A 19,974-nucleotide genomic window follows, 5' to 3' on the forward strand; every position below is an offset into this window, starting at 1 on the left:
TAAGACAAGGTATCGCATGGTGTTGTTTGCAATAAAATTTCTCCACATTCTGCCTTTTGAATTATTATTAAATATACACCGAAGCTTTAAGGTCGCTTGTGAAAATTTTTTTACGATACCGTGTTTTTTCAGAAACAGATTCAAAAGCCTTCACCAACATCATTATACCTCGATAAAGCCTGCATATCATACAGGTCCGTTAAAGATTAATTTAAGGAACACGGGTCGAAAAAACTAGAAAATTTTTTATATGTAACTCTCAGGTTCGATCGCCTGTTTTCTCCAGAAATGCATAGTTTTCTTCTTCATCACTCTACCCTGCCTACACTCTTTTCTTTACTTCTCCTACTGCACACGCCACTGCTGTCACACTGTCCTCATACATGTTCTGCACCACCCTCAAATACTTCTCTGACACACCAGACTTTCTTATAAAATACCACAACTCCTCTTTACACCCTGTTGTACGCTTTCTCTAAATCCACAAACACACAATGCAACTCCTTCTGACCTTCTTTATACTTCTCCATCAACATTCTTAAAGCAAATAATGCATCTGTAGTGCTCTTCCTCGGCATGAAACCATACTGTTGCTCACAGATAGTCATCTCTTCTCTTCTTTCCCATAACTTCATGGTGTGACTGATCAATTTGTTGAACAACCGGGGTAAAAATTCCACTGCCATGTCCTAAACATCCACACTTCTACTAGTATGTTATTTGGTCCAAACTGACTTTTCACTTTTCATCCTCTAAATCGCTGCTATCACTTCCTTTTTACTAATCCTATCCACTTCCTGCTTCACCATCTCCACATCATCCAACCTTCTCTCCCTCTCATTTTCCTCATTTATCAGCAGCTCTCAACACACTCTCCTCACTAGTTAACACATTTTCATCTCCATCCTTTATTGCTCTAACTTGCAGCACATCCTTTCCAGCTCGGTCCTTCTGCCTGGCCAATCAGTACAAATCCTTTTCTCCTTCCTTAGTGTCCAACTTCTCATACAACATCTCATACGCCTTTTCCTTAGCTTTTGCCAAATCCCTCTTTACCTGCTGTCGCATTTTCTTGTAATCATGCCCCTACTTTTCTCATATCACTGCTAATCTAAATTCTGTTTTTACAACCTCTCTCTTTATGCTTTCCTGCACTTCCTCATTCCACCATGTCTCTTTGTCTTCCTTTCTATTTCCAGGGGCCAGAAGTTTAATCTGTATAAAAATTATCCAGATTTGGAAATCACATTTTTTCCTATTCAGGATCATGTAATCCGTCTTTTCAAATAATAATCCGGTTTTTCAAAGCAACATTGGACTGGATCACCCTGATCCAGATAAACAGTTTTCAAAATGACCAAATCCGGATTTCCTGTGCTCTAAATTGTTACAAAAATAACAAACACCCACTTCCATTCATAATTTCTTTTATGACCCCTCATCTAAATCACAAAAAATAAAAAAATAAATATACATTAACAAATACATTGTGGATAATCAAATCAAATTTTATTATTATTTGTCACATACACATACATACAGGGTATGACATGCAGTGAAATGCTTATTATGATGGTCCGGCATGAGGGAATAGGATGGGGAGAAAAATAATACAAAGAAAAAGAAGACTGATAAATAAAGTAAAGTAAATAAATTATAAAAACTATATAAAATATTTTGAAAACGTGTTAAAAAAATAAAATGGCTAAATGTCCAATAGTTAACAAAATAAAGATTGTTCAGGGTTCTTTTCATCTGAGGAGGGGTGACCAGCATTTCCAAGCTCTGCTTTTAGGAGGCGGATCTGAAGTTTTGCTTTGGTTTGCTGCAGTTTGGTCAGCTTGATTTGTTCCTCTGCCAGGAGTATCTGTGCTTCTGCTCTTTCAGTCTCTCATTTTATAAGTAATTCATAGGCATCATCATTATTATTCGGTAAAAGGACGCTTCAAGCCTCTTTTCGGAGCTCCTGTGACTGCTGGCTCTACCAGTGAGGATCCAGGTTGTATTTCAATAATAGGACTGAGATCCAGAATGAATGTTTTCTCTGCATTAGGAGGAATTGGCTCACTTTCCTCTACAATTGTAGGTTCACCATTCCCTACACCTTGAATCCCGTGCAGAGCTTTAGAGTTCTCACCTCCAATAATGTCCAGAACCACATGCGTATATTTTCCTTTCTTAAATGGTTTGTTGCCTGTTTGGGTGTTTTTTGCTTCAGCAAGGTCCTTTTGTTGTTCTGGCCCTCAGTTTCTTCCATCTAAATTTCACTTGCTCCAAGGTCCTCTTCTGGCAAGACCCCATTTCATTCACATTCTGGGTGATTTCAACCCAAATGTCTTCTTGCTTTTGTTATTCACCATTCCACTTACAACAGAGCTTCCTACTATTGAGGCATAATGGCACTTAACACTCTCCAGCAGTGCATGGGTTTCTGCAACAGTGAAATTAGGTCCTTTTGAGTCCATGGTGCCACCACATCTGTTGTAGTGAACATAGAATTTATAGGCCTTTGGCATGATTGATTTAATTGAACACAAGCCACAGCACATCAGCCAATTGGTGTGTGGGTATTTGACAGCCATCTTATATTCAGCCTTTCTCAGAGGACTTAGAGAGAGGCACTGACATGGCAATTATTGTCCATCGCTACCACCGTTTTGGTGGAAGAGGATACCGTCAAAGAGTGTATGTTGAGCATGCACAACCACTGGAGCAATACACCACTGAAGAACTGTATGCTCACTTTCGCTTTCGGAATGCTGATATTAAGTACATTGCAGACCTTGTCAGGCCAAAACTTCAACGGAGAACCCGAAGGAGTCACAGTCTGTCTGTGGAAGAACAGGTCCTCATTGGTCTGCGATTCTATGCATCCGGTGACAATATAGGAGTGGACAAATCAACTGTGAGTGATGTAGTGAAAGCTGTTGGCCAGCCTGGTCAATCAGTTTGTTTCACTTCCAAAGGATGTCCAGATTGCCCAGACCAAGCACAAGTTTTTTCTTTTGGGGAACATGCCAATACTTTTGGGGTTATTGACTGCACTCATGTGCATATCCAAGCAACCTAAATGAGAGGGATTGGAAGTACATGAACCGAAAGGGGAGGTGCAGCATCAACATCCAACTTGTGGGTGGTCTATCATCACAAACTGTGTCGTGAAGTGGCCTGTTTATGATTCACGTATCCTGCGAGAGAGTGCTTTATACAGAGAGCTCCAAACCAACCGACCGGATGGCATAATATTAGAAGACAGTGCCTATCCACTCCTACTGATGACTCCTTTTCTTGCAGCAACCACACCTGTGCAGGCACGCTTCAACACTGCTCATTGCAAAACAAGATATGCAATTAATTGTGTTTAAATGGAGTTCTGAAGAGACGCTTTGCATGCCTTAACTCCTTGCGAGTGGAACCACAGGGAGCATGCAACATAAACTAGCTTGTTTCTTCCTGCACAACATTGCTACCAGGCACAATGTCCCTTTCTGTGATGATGTTTATGATGCACCTGAGCCTGTTGAAGAACCAGACCAACCTGTCATTCTGTCAGAATGAGGGACTGACTGGACGTATAGTAAGGGATGCAATTGTTAGACATTATTTTTGACAGGCTCATCTCTGATGATTGTTTCTTTGAAATTAATATACGGTGATGAATGACAGAAAAATGGAATATATTATTTTTGTCTGTTATTGAAATCTGTTTGGGTGATTATTTCATATTTCATTATTTTTACTTTACTATATCTTAATTGGTTGCATATGTCTACTATATCTACTTTATCACTGTTACAACGGTTACACGAGTCAAGTGCAAAATATAAATAAAAATATATACACTAAATGATACAAATGTATTATTTGACCAATTTTAAGTTTTACTACATGTTCCTCCTGGAATCCACCTTGAAATCCTACCCCCTGTTGGGATCAGGATAATCCTGTTTTTTTTGGATCAAAGTTATCCAGATCCTACTGACAAGTTTTAAACAACACAAACTGAAGGTTTGATCCAGATAAAAACTAGGATTGGATTCCGTAATCTAATCTGATTTCAGATTCCCTCTTTCTCTTTTGAACAACTCATTTTCAAGATTTTATCCAATCCAATAACCAAAATCCGATCAGCTTACCTTTGAATAACTGGCCCCAGAGGTCACACCAAGTACCTTTCTAGCTGTCTACAGAAGTTATCACTTCTGTAGGAGTTCCTCCAGCTCCTCTTGACCACCACAGCCCCTGTTGGACCTCTTCCCTGAACCTTAAACTAGAGTCTTCCTCCAGTTTCCACCATCTTATTCTCCTTTCAGTCCTTACTTTCCTTATCTTCTTTACCTCTAAAGCCATCCTACAGACAACTGTCTGACTGTCCCCAGCCAACACATTACAGTCTCCATTTTCCTTCAGGTTGCATTTCCTACATATAACCTGTGTGCACCTTCCTTCCACTTATATATCAATTCAATTCATTTTTATTTGTATAGCGCTTTTAACAATGAACATTGTCTCAAAGCAGCTTTACACAGAAAATGTGGTGATTAAAAGTGAATATGTTTTTCATAAGTAAGTTTGTCCCTGATGAGCAAGCCGGTGGCGTCTGTGGCAAGGAAAAACTCCCCGAGATGGCATAAGGAAGAAACCTTGAGAGGAACCAGACTCAAGAGGGAACCCATCCTCATCTGGGTTGCACCGAATGTCCATTTATAGCAGATATACAATGTTGCGGGGTACAGTGAAGATGAACAGAAGCGAAATGAAGTCCTGAGTAAATGTAGCAGACTGTTGACATTAGCTACAGTCTAATCCATCTGCAAAGCGCCCGTTCTTACTCCGAAATTTCAGGGAACCCCCCAAGATGTTGATGAGAAACCGTCCCAAGCTGCACAGAGTGGCCTCCAATCGAAGAGAACACTATCCAGAAGCAGGCCTGGATGAAGTGGGAAGATCCACAAAGGGGGGAGGGGCAGGAACAGTGGTCACTGGAACCTCAGGAGCATATTTAAGTCTACCGAGAGAGAGAGAGAGAGAGAGAGAGAGAGAGAGAAGAGGGGTGACAGGAGGAGAAGGATATGGCAGCATAGCTAAAAGGGAGAACCAGAAGGTAACACAGACATGAGGGATCTCTGGGATAAGAGACGACCCACCACACCACCGTCAACAAACCTGAGTAAACGTGTGAAAGTGAGGGGACGACAGCATACAAATATCCCAGTTCACTAAACACTCTATATCCATATTCCTTCAAGATCTGCTCCTTTACCCAAGAAAAGAAAATCTACTGATAAAAGGCTTGACTAAATAAATACAATTTCAACTTCGACTTGAACACTGAGACTGTGTCTGAGTCCTGAACACTGATTGGAAGGTTTTCCATAACTGTTGGGCTTTATAAGAGAAAGATCTGCCCCCTGCTGTTTTCATTATTTGAGGTACCAACAAATAGCCTGCACCTTTTGATCTAAGTAGGCTTGAAGGATCATACTGGTACAGAAGTTCACTCAGATACTGCGGTGCGAGACTGTTAAGTGCTTTATACGTCAGTAGTAGTATTTTATAATCAATGCGAGATTTGATTGGGAGCCAGTGTAGATTGATTAAAACAGGGGTGATGTGGTCATAATTTCTAGATCTAGTGAGGACTCTTGCTGCTGTATTCTGAACTAACTGAAGCTTATTTATGCACTTATTTGCACACCCAGACAGTAAAGCATTACAGTAGTCTAATCTAGATGTAAGAAAAGCATGAACTAGTTTTTCTGCATCTTGTAATGACATCATATTTCTAATTTTAGCAATATTTCTAAGGTGAAAAAAGGCAATCCTGGTATTATTATTCACGTGAGCTTCAAAGCAAAGACTAGGGTCAATAATAACACCAAGGTCTTTGACAGTTGTACATGCTGAAACAGAAACACCATCCAGAGATGCTACGTAATCGGAAAGGTTGCTTCTAGCTGCATGTGGTCCTAGTAAAAGTACTTCCGTCTTATCTGAGTTGAGCAGAAGAAAGTTATTAAGCATCCACTGTCTAATGTCCTTAAGACTCTCCTCAACATTGTTAAGCTGATCTCTCTCATCTGGCTTTGCTGAAATACACAGCTGTGTATAATCAGCATAGCAACTGAAGCGAATACCATGTTTAAGTATAATTTACCCCAGAGGCAGCAACTATAAAGAGAAAAGCAATGGGCCTAAGACAGATCCTTGCGGCACACCAAACTTTACCTCAGAGAGTGTGGAGAACTCACCATTTACATCAACAAACTGATAGCGATCAGTCAAGTAAGACCTGAGCCAAGAGAGAGCTGTTCTCTTTATTCCAACAACGTTCTCAAGTCTAGCAAGCAGTATAGTGTGATCAAAATGGTGTCAAAAGCTGCACTAAAGTCAAGCAAAACAAGTAAAGAGACAAAACCCTGATCAGAGGCCAATAGCAGGTCATTTACCACCTTAACTAGTGCCGTCTCTGTGCTATGATGAGGCCTAAATCCTGACTGATACATTTCAAAAATGTTATTCATAAGTAGTTGTGAGCATAACTGCTGTGGCACAGCCTTTTCTAAAATTTTGGCTAGAAAGGAGAGATTTGATATTGGCCTGTAGTTGGACAGTTGACATGGGTAAAAGTCGGGTTTCTTAATTAGGGATTAGGGATTATATCACCCTTCTTCTTAAAATACGTATTCACCACTGACTTTACCATTCTTTACCAAAATCTGCCACCATCTGCCCCTCCACATACCTACCCATCAACTCCTCATCACCTCTGTTTCCTTCACCAACATGGTCATTGAAGTCTGCCCAATCACTAATCATTCTTTTCTATGTACATAAGGAAAAATTCTGGAGTGAGTTGAATGAAGTCATCATTCAACTCACTCCAGAATTTTTCCCTATCCTCCATCTCACAACAAACTTGTGGAGGCACTGATGAAATTTACGATCACCCCTTTTACTTCCAGCTTCACGTTCATCACCCGATCAGAAACTCTCTTCACCTCCACTACACTCTTACTAAACTATTCACTCAGGATCACCCCTACACCGTTTCTCTTTCCATCCACACCACCTCCAATGTTCTTGGCCTTACTCCCTTTCCACTTGGTCTCCTGAACACACGTCTACCTTTCTCTGCTCCATCATATCAGCTACCTCTTTCCCTTTTTTCCAGTCATAGTACCAACATTTAAAGTACCAACACTAACCTCCACTCTTCTCCACTTATCCTTTCCCTGCTGTCTCTGTAGATGTCTTCCTCCTGTCCTTCTCCACCTTTGGCCAACAATAGCCCAATTTCCACCAGTACTCTGTTGGCTAACAATACCTGTGGTGGTCATTGCTAACCCGGGCCTTGACCGATCTGGTATGAAAGTTGATTCATAATCCGAATATTTAACATATGTTTTATGCTAGATACCCTTCCTAACGCAATCCACCCTATTTATCCGGGCTTGGGACAGACTCTAAGAGTGCACTGGTTTGTGCAACCCTAATTGCTGGTTGCATACAAAAATTGAATAAAATAAACTACATGTGCATTAACAAAAAAGTATACATATATATAAGTTAACAAAAAGAGTCCTAAATAAAACAAAGTTAAGTGAAATACTCCCACACAACAGCTTTTCAATGTGTACATCCAGTAGATGCGATTGTAGACGATACCTTTAGATCTAAGTGCCAGCAAAAGATTCTGCGTTGCCGTTTTGACATGTTCCTCATTCGACGGGAGGTCGTAGTTTTCCAGATATCACTTGATGCCTCTTTATTAACCTGGGGGTCCACAGTTTCTGCATTAAACCACGAAAGTCAGTCTGATAGATATTGTCGGGGGTTTTAGCAAACACGAGTGCTACCCCTGCCTATAATGGTTGCTTCAACAGCCGTTGCATTAATCTTTCAAGTATCTTCTTAGAGCCCCGTTGAGCAAATGTAGCATGGCGGATTTCAAATATTTGAAAAAGGCGATTGACGTCAACCACGAGCCATAATCAGAGGGGTGTTTTAAGACAATCAGTTCTACAGAGCGAAAAGTAATGCTCAGAAGCAGGTGAGGCCTATTTGGATGCCACAGGCATCGAAGACTCTGTTAGCGGTAATGGAACAGCATAACTCTCCTCAGGAGATGATTGGTGACCGGTCCATTCCATCTTCTTCTATAGCCCTCACGACGATCCGCATAGGCCAGATTCTCAAACATCATTCTCTGTCTCTCTTTTTCTTTTTTGAATAACTCTTTCATAGCACAACCCAAGGTTGGGCCAGACCAGTCATCATTCGATCCTGTGTGTGTGTGTGTCCCCAATAGTTCAGAAAGGGTGAATTTTTTTCCCATCACCAGAGCCTTGTTCCAGTCATGCCAGCCATGAAAAGGCAAAGTAATTTATTGTCAATCTAACATCTTTTCCCACCAAGATATAAATGGTGTGTCTAGCATGGTTTGAAAAACACCCAGTCTGTGCTAAAAATCCAGGGCAAAGTACTCGTTGGGTTTCCTTATCCCTTACATCTCCTCTTTCTCCATGCATTAACTTGTTCGGTAGAGCCAGTGGCCTATGTCGGAGATTTTTATCAACCAAATAATCATCAACCCAATGTTTCACTCAAAAACCTCCAGGGTACTGGGATTAGACTCCAGGAGAGAGGGCCTAGGAATTCTGCTCCATTTTCCTTCATCCGTTCTCCACACTGTTCTGAGAGATTGATAAAGTCATACAGAACATGAATACTTCAAGATGCTGTTTAATCATAAGATGTTTTTCACACGTTTTCTCCATTTCAGCTTAATTTTGGCAACAACAAAAAAAATGATGATAAAAAATATATTGTAATAATCACAGTGTAATATGTCCTGTGTTGTTAATCATTGTTTTATTTACCAAATTCTAGGACCTAGGTCTAGGAACAGAAGATCTTTTTTCAGTTTTTATTAAAAGTTAAGAAGTTCAAGGTCAATGAATAACCTGAAATTAAAAAAAAAATCAAGCAGAAAACTGCAAGAGGTGGAAAAATATGGTTAGGTTACCAAATACAGACAGTATTGTACAACAACTCTTAAAAGTGTAAGTCTGTCCTTTAAATAAATTGCAAATAATGCCAAGGTGTCAGTAAAAGGAAGCTAGAGGAAGTAGATGAAAATTCTGTCAGGAAGAGGTCTGGCAGAAAAACCACAATAAAATCAGAAGACAAGTTTTTTTATGTCAACAATTTGACTGATAAGCAGTTCATAGGACAACAGTTTCAAGTACAGCTTAACAATTGTCAAGTAAGCAAGTATCATTTTAAACTGTGAATATAAGACTGCAAGCTACAGGTATGACAGGCCAAGTAGCAGTAACGAAGCCATTACTAAGAGAAGAAAATAAAGGCTTACTTTTGTATGGTTTTTGTATGTTTTTAAGTAGGTGTAAGGATGGTTTCACAGTGTGACACCAACTGTCAAACATGTTGGATGAGAATTCACAATGGTCTGGGTATCAGTGACTTGCACAATGTGAGTGGCACCTTAAACCAACATTACCACCACACCATTTTGTATCACCATACAGTACCCTCTAATATATGCCTGTTTGGTCAGGAAATCATTCTACAGTAAGATATTGACTGAAAACATATCTCTAGGCTGAGTCAGAACTACCTTAGAAAAAAAAGAACAAGACAGAAGGCTTCAAATCATGGAATGACAGACATCTCCAGACTTAAACCTCATCAAACTGGTTTAGGATGAACTGGCCAGAAGATTGAAAGCAAAGCAATCTACAAGCAGTGTTGGGCAAAGTTACATTTAAAAGTAATGCATTACAATATTAAGTTACTCCCCAAAAAAGTAACTAATTACGTTACTTAAATACTTTTTATGGAAAGTAATGCGTTATATTACTTTCGCGTTACTTTTGCGTTACTTGTATCTCTTTCACGCCTTACAGGTGTAATATAGATAATTGCGATTAAGAAATAAGTTATATTAGAGCAAAAGACATGTCTTAAACATTTAAAATGTTTAATAACTGCTTAGAGGACAATAAGATTATCGACTAACTTTTAACCACAAGGCTGAACACTTTCTAGTCGCTCTTCTGTACACTGCTTTGCAATCTGCCTTAGCTGTCAAATATGTAACTATGTCGTTCGTGTATATAAGGTTAAAGGTGTGGGATGCACTCCGGTGAAATGGAGGGAGAACATAGCTTTTGCTGTCATCACGTAAAACTTTGTGCAGTTCCGTAAATATGACCTCGTCCTCGTCTACATTCTCTGCTTTATCACTAGCTTGAAACATTCTGAACGATTTTACAAAGTTTGCGCTATTATCAGTGACCGTGGCAGTTATCTTCCCACAAAGAGCAAATAAGCTGTGAATTTGCTCTCTCTCTCCGCTGCAATGGCATCGTACGTGTCTCTCTCACGGAAAACTTTTATTCTGAGCAGTCCATGGATCTGCAGTGGTGGAAACATATTCTAAGTTGGCAAACGTTTTCCTTAGTTCTGTCTCCATTTCCATATATGCCTTATAAGACCCCCCCCCCCCCCCCCCCCCCCCCTTACTTTTGTACTGCTGTGCTTTGCATGCAGATGTTTTTTTTTTTTTTTTTAAGTGATATTTTTTGCAGTTGACAAGAGCTTTTTACCGGCACATAATCTACACTTAATGATTATTCCCTTCTCCTTTTCCTCGACTATTTCAAAATAATGAGAATACTTCCATCACAGTAATGTAATGCTCTGGCCTGCCATTGCCGCTTCTGACCAGCTTCTGTTCCCACGGTTTGAACCTAGTGGTGCGCGATTCTTCATGACTACGTTCATTTTAATTCAGTATTTATTTATTTTTTTTTTTATGCAAAATAATTTAACTGAAAAGTAACTCGCATTATTTTTTTAAAAAAGTAACTCAGATATTAATGTGTAAATTTATAAAGTAAAGCGCTACTTTACTCGTTACTCCAGAGTAGTAATATTATTACGTAACGCACATTACTTGTAACGCATTACACCCAACACTGTCTACAAGTGCAACAAGTTTTTGGGAACCTTTGCAACAGTGTTGAGAAGAACCATATTTCGTTTCTGTTTTAGAATACTACTAGTGTGTTTGGCCATTATATCTGTAAAAAGTGGCTATTTTGATGAACATTTTTTTTTTATTTGACTTAAAATGCCAGGTCATTAATTCTAGAACTTTTACCAGCTTTAATATGACCTATAGCTTTTACAACTCAGTTTGAAAAACAAACTATTAATAATTTATTTTTATTTTTTGAGTGGGGGTAATAATTATATGAATTTAAAAGCTGTTTATTTTTTTCCAAGCCAGCCTCATCCAGGAAGAGGTACTCATGAGGTCTGGCCATCGTGTCCAACTGTAATATCCTCTGTGAAAATGTGAAAGTGCACAGGTGTTCAGAACAACAGTCAATCAGATAGCACAGTATTGTCCAGAAGTAATGTAGGCCACTGAGCAACACAGTATGTCCACTAACTGTACTGTGAACATGGATGTATACTTACTTGCACATAGTCATAACGTAGGTCTTTGTGTCGCACAGAGTTGCGCTCAAAGGGAACCCTATAGACCCGTTTCATCCGCATCTTTTGGCGCCGGAGAACTCGGTCTATTGTGGCCAAGCTGACATTATCAATGCTCTCAAAGTTGACATTATAGGCAATGACTTTGTCTCTGATCTCCCGGAGTCTGATGAGGTTGTTCTCACGAACCATATCCACAATGAGGGTTTCTTGTGCCTCTGTAAATATGGCAACCCTCCCACCTCTATGTGGCATTCTTTCAACTCTAAAGAAAGAAACATGTGTTGTCAGTTTTACAATACAGTAACAACTGATTTGAAACCAATAGACTACTTTCACAGGCTTGTAAAATTGTATTGTGACAAAGAAAGCAATAGAGTACAATACCTGTTGTGTTGTCTGAATGCCCTGATAATGGTGGCCATAGTGAACCTCGTAGTCATGCTTCAGCCATTGTCATGCCATGGACAATGACATGGTCAATGACTGTTGCTCGCATCTCGTCCGTAATGATGGTGCGAGGTTGTCTTGCTCTCCCTCCTGGACCTTCTCCTCTCCCTTGTTGGCCTGCTCCTCTTCCTCCTCTGATTTGAACTCCTCTTCCTCGTTGGCCTGCTCCTCTTCTTCCATGGCCAGCTCTTCTCCCTCCTCTGACTCAAATTCCTCTTCCCCTGACTCTGCCTTCATCCATCGTGTTTGTTTGGAATCTTCAGCAAACTGTGCACTCTGAACTTGCTTTTGTACATGTGGTCACAGCATTAGCAACAAGTGTCTTCAATTTTGAGTCGTTGTGTGTAATGAATGACGCCAGGTGTGTTCATTGTGTTTAAATATTGCTGACTGTGGCAAGCATTTTGCATCACATGAGCTTTCATTTGAGAATATGAGCAGAGTTCTTTTGCAACTTGTGTTTTAGCAAAAAAAAAAAAATGTGTTAAGATTTATGAGAACGGAGGATTGTGTTTTTTTAATTGTGTCTTCATGTGAAATGTGTTTATGATATTGGAAAATGATGGCTAGATTTAGTAAATGTGTTTAGACAACTGGTCATTTGGTTTAGAGGATTGGCTTTTGTGTTTTAGCATTTGAGAAAAACTGTAATGTGGCAGCAGGAGCATGGACAAGTACTAGTTAATGCCTGTTTAAATATTTTTACAATTTTGTCGTATTGCCATCATCGGAAGATTGAAAAACCGTAAGTCAAAACATGTGTAACTCGGGGGCCTATCTGTATCCTATACATAATCATAATATTTTTCTAAAATTGCTTCCAAATCATATATGTTTTTAGATGTATAATTGGCCGACGTGGAAAGTATTGTTATTTCAGTGAAATTTTACACTGTAAATTTTACAAGTAAATTTTTAAGTACAAGTAAAGCTAAAATGTATTAGTAAAAAAAAAGTAAAGATTTAGTAGGAGGGAGATGCTGAGCTAGAGTGTTGCACCTTGGAGGGAGGTGTGACTGGTGGCTCTCTGACAATGGTATGTTGTTCGGCGGACCCTTATCTTTCCAAATAGACCAGGATTTGCACATCTGGATACGCTATTACAAGCTTACTGTAAGTACTGCATTATTTTTTTACTGCTTACACAAATTCAGCAAATACATTCCTTATAAGCGTTCCATCGGAAAACAATGCTCTAAAATTAAGGCTTAGACCTTTAGAAAGATATATAGTTGGTCATGATTACTTATGCCCCTTTTATTTCTATTGTTAAACATAAACACCTACAAACAATGGCTGCTTCAGGTCAGAGTCCTGGTGCATGTTAACAGGTTTTAATTTTAAAAAGTAAAAAGGTAATGGCTATATGCCACAACACATAGCTCTTTGTTTGCCACAAAGTTTATTTGCAGACACTCTAGTTAGTCAAATACATTTGTTGTGACAGGGCATCGGTTTTAAAACGGATCTTTTTAAAAAGTCCATTTACATTTATACACAATGTTTAGTTGAACCCATAGGGTTTCTGCACACTAATTTTTAAGCATTTTCAGTCTTTCAGCATTTTGTTTAGATTTATCAATGATTGTGGAACACTATGCCCATAGTCCTAAAGAAAATAATTATTTTACAGCAGTACAGTGATGTTTCCACATATAACCTTTATATTTATTTACTGTACGCATACATACACACAAAATTACATGTTGTACATATACTACATATTTTTTGTTTAACAATATTCTAGAACAGTGGTTCTTAACCTGGGTTCGATTGAACCCCAGGGGTTCGGTGAGTCAGTCTCAGGGGTTCGGCGGAGGTCAAGACACACGCCCGACTCATATGATTCGTGATGACACGCCCCGCTTGGCCATCATTGGAAGGGTTCGGTGGATGCGCATATGAAACTAGTGGGGGTCAGTACCTCCAACGAGGTTAAGAACCACTGTTCCAGAAGGTGAGAAGATGCCTGAGGAATGGAGAAGGAGTGTGCTGGTACTGATCTTTAAGCATAAGGGAGATGTGCAGACCTGCAGTAACTACAGGGGAATTAAGTTGATCAGTCACACCATGAAGTTATGGGAAAGAGAAGTGGAAGCCAGGCTGAGAGAAGAGGTGATCATCTGTGAGAAACAGTATGGTTTCATGCCGAGGAAGAGCACCACACATGCATTGTTTGCTTTGAGAATGTTGATGGAGAAGTGTGAGTGGAGAAGGTGAAGGTGGTGAAGGTGGAGGAGTTCAGGTACCTGGCGTCAACAGTGCAGAGTAATGGAGAGTGTGTTAGGGAAATAAAGAAAAGAGTGCAGGCAGGGAGGAGTGGGTGGAGAAGGGTGAGAGGAGTGATTTATGATAGAGTATCTGCAAGAATGAAAGGGAAAGTTTATAGGACTGTGGTGAGACCTGCGATGTTGTATGGATTACAGACAGTGGCAGCGAGTAAAAGACAGGAGGTGGAGCTGGAGGTAGCAGAGCTGAAGATGTTGAGGTTTTCGTTGGGAGTGACCAGGATGGACAAGATTAGAAATGAGTTTATTAGAGGGACAGCGCATGTTGGACGTTTTGGTGACAAGGTGAGGGAGGCGAGATCGAGATGGTTTGGACATGCGCAGAGGAGGGACATGAGTTATATTGGTAGGAGAATGCTGAGGATGAAGCCACCAGGCAGGAGGAAAAGAGGAAGGCCAAAGAGGAGGTTCATGGATGAGGGAAGACATGCAGGTAGTTGGTGTGAAAGAGGCAGATGTAGAGGACAGGGTGGTATGGAGACGGATGATCCGCTGTGGCGACCCCTAATGGGAGCAGCCGAAAGAAGAAGACGACATATACTACATATTTATCTGCACTTGTCTATTTGCACAATTGCTACTTTTTGCACTTTGGGTAGATGCTAATCAACATTTTGTTGCTGTGTACCTGTACTATGCAATGACAAAGTTGTACTTTAAAAAGTTGCACTAAGAAACAAAGTATACTGAACAAAATTAAACACTTTTTTACCCCAATTTTCATGAGCTGAACTCAAAGATCCAAGACTTTTTCTATGTACACAAAAGGCCTATTTCTTCCAATTATTGTTCACAAATCTGTGTTAGTGAGCACTTCTCTTTGCCGTGATAATCCCTCAGAGGTGTGGCATATTAAGATGCTGATTAGAGAGCATGATTATTGCACAGGTATGCCTTAGTCTGTCTACAATAAAAGGCCACTCTAAAATGTGCAGTTTTATCACACAGCACAATGCCACAGATGTCTTAAGTTTAGAGGGAGCATGCAATTGACATGATGATTGCGGGAACGTCCTTCTGAAATTCAGCATCAAAACTGTGAAATACACAATATATTCTTCAAAATTACTGCAAAAATTACTGCAACACTGCCAAATTAGAATTTATTGGAACTCTGGTGAGTGTAAGTACATAAAGTAAAATGCTACTCATCACGTATGATAAGTTACTTTGGAAATCAATTTAGGAATAAAAACCATTCTGCATTTATGAAAGTGATGTTAAATTTATAGTAGAAGCCAAACAAACTTGGTGTCTTGCAAAAAGATAATGTTAAACTCACTTTGCTATATGTAATGGTTTTACAATGCTAAAGAAAGGCCACAGTTAGTTAGCATTGATATGCTAGCATGATAAGTGGAAAAGTATATTTCTAAATAGCATTGTAAACAAACGAGAGCGGTGCCCGTAGCAGATGGTACACTTAACTGAGTGCTCCCTTAGAAGCGTAGCCAGAAGCGACTGTGAGTAAAGGGAAATAGGGACCTTATAAAGGGGATGGGTAAATGGAGGACAGGTGTAGGGGATAAAACAATTGTAGGTCATTTGTAGGAGGAAGAGGCTGAGTGAGAGTGTAAGCATTGGTGGGAGGCATGGCTCCCTGGCACTAATGTTGTAGCTTGCTAATATTTGTCCGTTCAGTAAAACAAATAAATAAATAACTATATTTTATATTTACCAATTCAGAGAAGAAATTCAGAATACACAAACATTATTTTTCTGTATGTATTTTCAGATGTCAAAAAAATATAGTGTTGAAATTGTCATCGGCATGCTTATGGATGGCAATTCATGTGACTTAGAGCAGTTAGGGAAAGATAAGAATGATGATGAGTAGGAGTGGACATTCCAAATACAATAATCTTTGTTTTTTATTATAAAATATATAGTACATGTACAAACCCGATTCCAAAAAAGTTAGGACACTGAAGAAATTGTGAATAAAAACAGAATGCAATGATGTGGAAGTTTCAAATTTCATTATTTCATTCAGAATACAACATAGATGACATATCAAATGTTTAAAATGAGAAAATGTATCATTTTAAGAAAAAAATAAGTTGATTTTAAATTGCATGGCATCAACACATTTCGAAAAAGTTGGGACATGGCCATATTTACCACTGTGTGGCATCCCCTCTTCTTTTATATAACAGTCTGCAAACATCTGGGGACTGAGGAGACAAGTTGCTCAAGTTTAGGAATAGGAATGTTGTCCCATTCTTGTCTAATACAGGCTTCTAGTTGCTCAACTGTCTTAGGGCTTCTTTGTCGCATCAAATGTTTTCTATGGGTGAAAGATCTTCACTGCAGGCTGGCCATTTCAGTACCCGGATCCTTCCTCTATGCAGCCATGATGTTGACATTTCTGGCAATGTCATGTTGGAAAATGCAAGGTCTTCCCTGAAAGAGACGACATCTGGATGGGAGCATATGTTGTTCTAGAACTTGGATATACCTTTCAGCATTGATGGTGCCTTTCCAGATGTGTAAGCTGCCCATGCCACACACACTCATGCAGCCCCATACCATTAGCGATGCAGGCTTCTGAACTAATCGCTGATAATAACTTGGGTTGTCCTTATCCTCTTTAGTCCGGCTGACATGTTTTCCAAAAAGAACTTCAAATTTTGATACATCTGACCACAGAACAGTTTTCCACTGATATTACCAATATCATGTGCATCCAGTATGGTTACACACAGAGATTGTTCTAGATTTTTTTGAATCTTTGGATGATATTATGCACTGTAGATGATGATAACTTCAAACTCTTTGCAATTTCTCTCTGAGAAACTTCTTTCTGATATTACTCCACTATTTTTTGTCGCAGAAATTGGTGATCCTCTGCCCATCTTGATTTCTGAGAGACACTGCCACTATGAGAGGCTCTTTTTATACCCAGTCATGTTGTCAGTTGACCTAATTAGTTGCAAATTGGTCCTCCAACTGTTCCAGCTTTTCCGGCCTCTTATTGCTACCTGTCCCATCTTTTTTTGAAATGGGTAGCTCTCATGAAATTCAAAATGAGCCAATATTTGGCATTACATTTCAAAATGTCTCACTTTCAACATTTGATATGTTATCTATATTCTATCGTGAATAAAATATAAGTTTATGAGATTTGTAAATTATTGCATTTCTTTTCAAGTCAAGTCAAGAGGCTTTTATTGTCATTTCTACTATACACAGTGGTACACAGTACACAGTAAAAACGAGACAACGTTCCTCCGGAACTCCCTAGTGCAAACAGTGCAGACAGACGACACAAGACAAGACAGAAAACCCAATATAGCGCCGACCAGTAAACCTACTGTATACTTGATTATACAGTACTGTACAAGAAGACTGTAGAAACTATACAAACTAAAAACTATACGCCAGAAGTGAGTATAAACAGAACAATGTAGTGCAAGAATGCAGCAGCAGTCAAAGGTGCAAAGAACAGCATGTAAACAGTATAATACAATGATAATGATAAATGTGCAAGAAACAGCATGTAAACAGTATAATACAGTGAAAAATGATAAATGTGCAAAAAACAGCAGTTAAGAGTGTGGTACAGTCGAGAATAATAAATAATAAATAAATGAATGGTGGTGGAATGGATTGAGATGAGTGATGAGTGTGTGTTAAGTGTTAAGTCCAGGAAAAAAATTTTTACAGTTCGGTAACACACATTTGAGTGAGTGTGTGTGTGTGAGAGTTCCGTTTCATTTCTGTGTGTTGAGAAACCTGATGGCTTGTGGAAAGAAACTGTTGCATAGTCTTGTTGTGACGGCCCGAATGCTTCGGAACCGTTTTCCTGATGGCAGGAGGGTAAAAAGTGTGTGTGACGGGTGTGTGTGATCGTCCACAATGCTGTGTGCTTTGTGGATGCAGCGTGTAGTGTAAATGTCCATGATAGAGGGAAGAGAGACACCGATGATCTTCTCAGCTGTCCTCACTATCCTCTGTAGGGTCTTGCGATCCGAGACAGTGCAGTTCCCAAAACAGGCAGTGATGCAGCTGCTCAGGATGCTCTCAATGGTCCCTCTGTAGAACATGGTCAGGATGGGGGAAGGGAGGTGGGTTTTCCTCAGCCTTCTCAGGAAGTAGAGACGCTGCTGGGCTTTCTTTGTGATGGAGCTGGTGTTGAGTGACCAGGTGAGGTTGTCTGCCAGATGAACACCAAGGAATTTGGTGCTCTTGACGATCTCCACTTAGGATCCATTAATAATCAGTGGAGATTGGTCGCTCTGTGCTCTCCTGAAGTCCACAACCATCTCTTTGGTTTTGTCAACTTTCAGAGACAGGTTGTTTGCTCCACACCAGGCAGTTAACCGTTGCACCTCCTCTCTATATGCTGACTCGTCGTTCTTGCTGATTAGACCCACCACGGTCGTGTCATCAGCAAACTTGATAATGTAGTTCGAGCTGTGCATTGCTACACAGTCGTGAGTCAGCAAAGTGAACAGCAGTGGGCTGAGCACACAGCCCTGGGGGGCCCCAGTGCTCAGTGTTGTGGTGCTGGTGATGCTGTTCCCGATCCTGACTGACTAAAGTCTCCCAGTCAGGGTGTCCAGGATCCAGTTACAGAGGGAGGTATTCAGGCCCAGAAGGTTCAACTTCTCGATCAGGTGCTGAGGAATGATGGTGTTGAATGCTGAGCTGAAGTCAATGAACAGCATTCGTACATATGAGTCCTTGTTATCCAGGTGGGTGAGGGCCAGATGGAGGGTTGTGGAGATAGCATCGTCCGTGGAACGGTTTGGACAATACGCAAACTGCATGGGGTCCAGGGAGGGTGGAAGCTGTGTCTTAATGTGCCTCATGATGAGCCTCTCAAAGCACTTCATCACGATGGGTGTGAGCGCGATGGGACGATAGTTATTGAGGCAGGAGACAGTAGATTGCTTTGGCACGGGAACAATGGTCGTTGTCTTGAGGCACGTGGGAACAACATTGCTGCTCAGGGAGATGTTGAAGATGTCAGTGAAGACATCTGCTAGCTGTTCTGCACATTCCCTGAGCACTCTGCTAGGAATGTTGTCAGGTCCAGCAGACTTCCGTGAGTTAACTCTGCATAGAGTTTTCCTCACTTCAGCTGTGGTTAGACAGAGCACCTGGTCAGTGGGAGGAGGGGTGGTCTTCCTCGCCTTCACGTTGTTCTGTACCTCAAACCGGGCGTAGAAGTCGTTCAGCACATTCGGGAGGGAGGGGTCACGGTCACAAGCAGGTGATGTGGTCTTGTAATTCGTGATCGCCTGGATGCCCGGCCACATGCGCCGGGTGTCTCCGCTGTCCTGGAAGTGGTTGTGGATTTTCTTTGCGTGTGCGCGCTTTGCCTCTCTGATGGCACGGGACAGTTTGGCCCTTGCTGTTTTTAAGGCCGCCTTGTCCCCTGATCTGAAGGCAGAGTCTCTTTGTTTCAGCAGCGCATGCACATTTGCAGTCATCCACGGTTTCTGGTTGGAGCGTGTAGTGATGGTCTTGGAGATGGCCACATCATCAACGCACTTGCTGATGTAGCTGGTCACTGATGATGTGTACTCCTCCAAGTTGATGGAATCGCCATTGGTTGCAGCCTCTCTAAACATGTCCCAGTCAGTGCACTCAAAACAGTCCTGAAGAGCAGAAGTAGCTCCTTCTGGCCAGGTTTTCACCTGTTTCAGAACCGGTTTAGAGCGTCTGATGAGCGGTCTGTATGCTGGAATTAACATAACAG

At 40.5% G+C, this 19,974-nt stretch overlaps 1 protein-coding gene and 1 pseudogene across 8 annotated transcripts in view; both read left to right on the forward strand.

Annotated features, from left to right (window-relative positions):
• Positions 1-19,974, forward strand: part of reln (reelin) — a 515,746-nt gene that overhangs the window by 164,046 nt on the left and 331,726 nt on the right. The window lies entirely within an intron of this gene.
• Positions 2,627-3,693, forward strand: LOC124395672 (annotated as a pseudogene).

The sequence above is a fragment of the Silurus meridionalis genome, chromosome 13 (genome assembly GCF_014805685.1).
Source record: "Silurus meridionalis isolate SWU-2019-XX chromosome 13, ASM1480568v1, whole genome shotgun sequence".
Lineage (NCBI taxonomy): Eukaryota > Metazoa > Chordata > Actinopteri > Siluriformes > Siluridae > Silurus > Silurus meridionalis.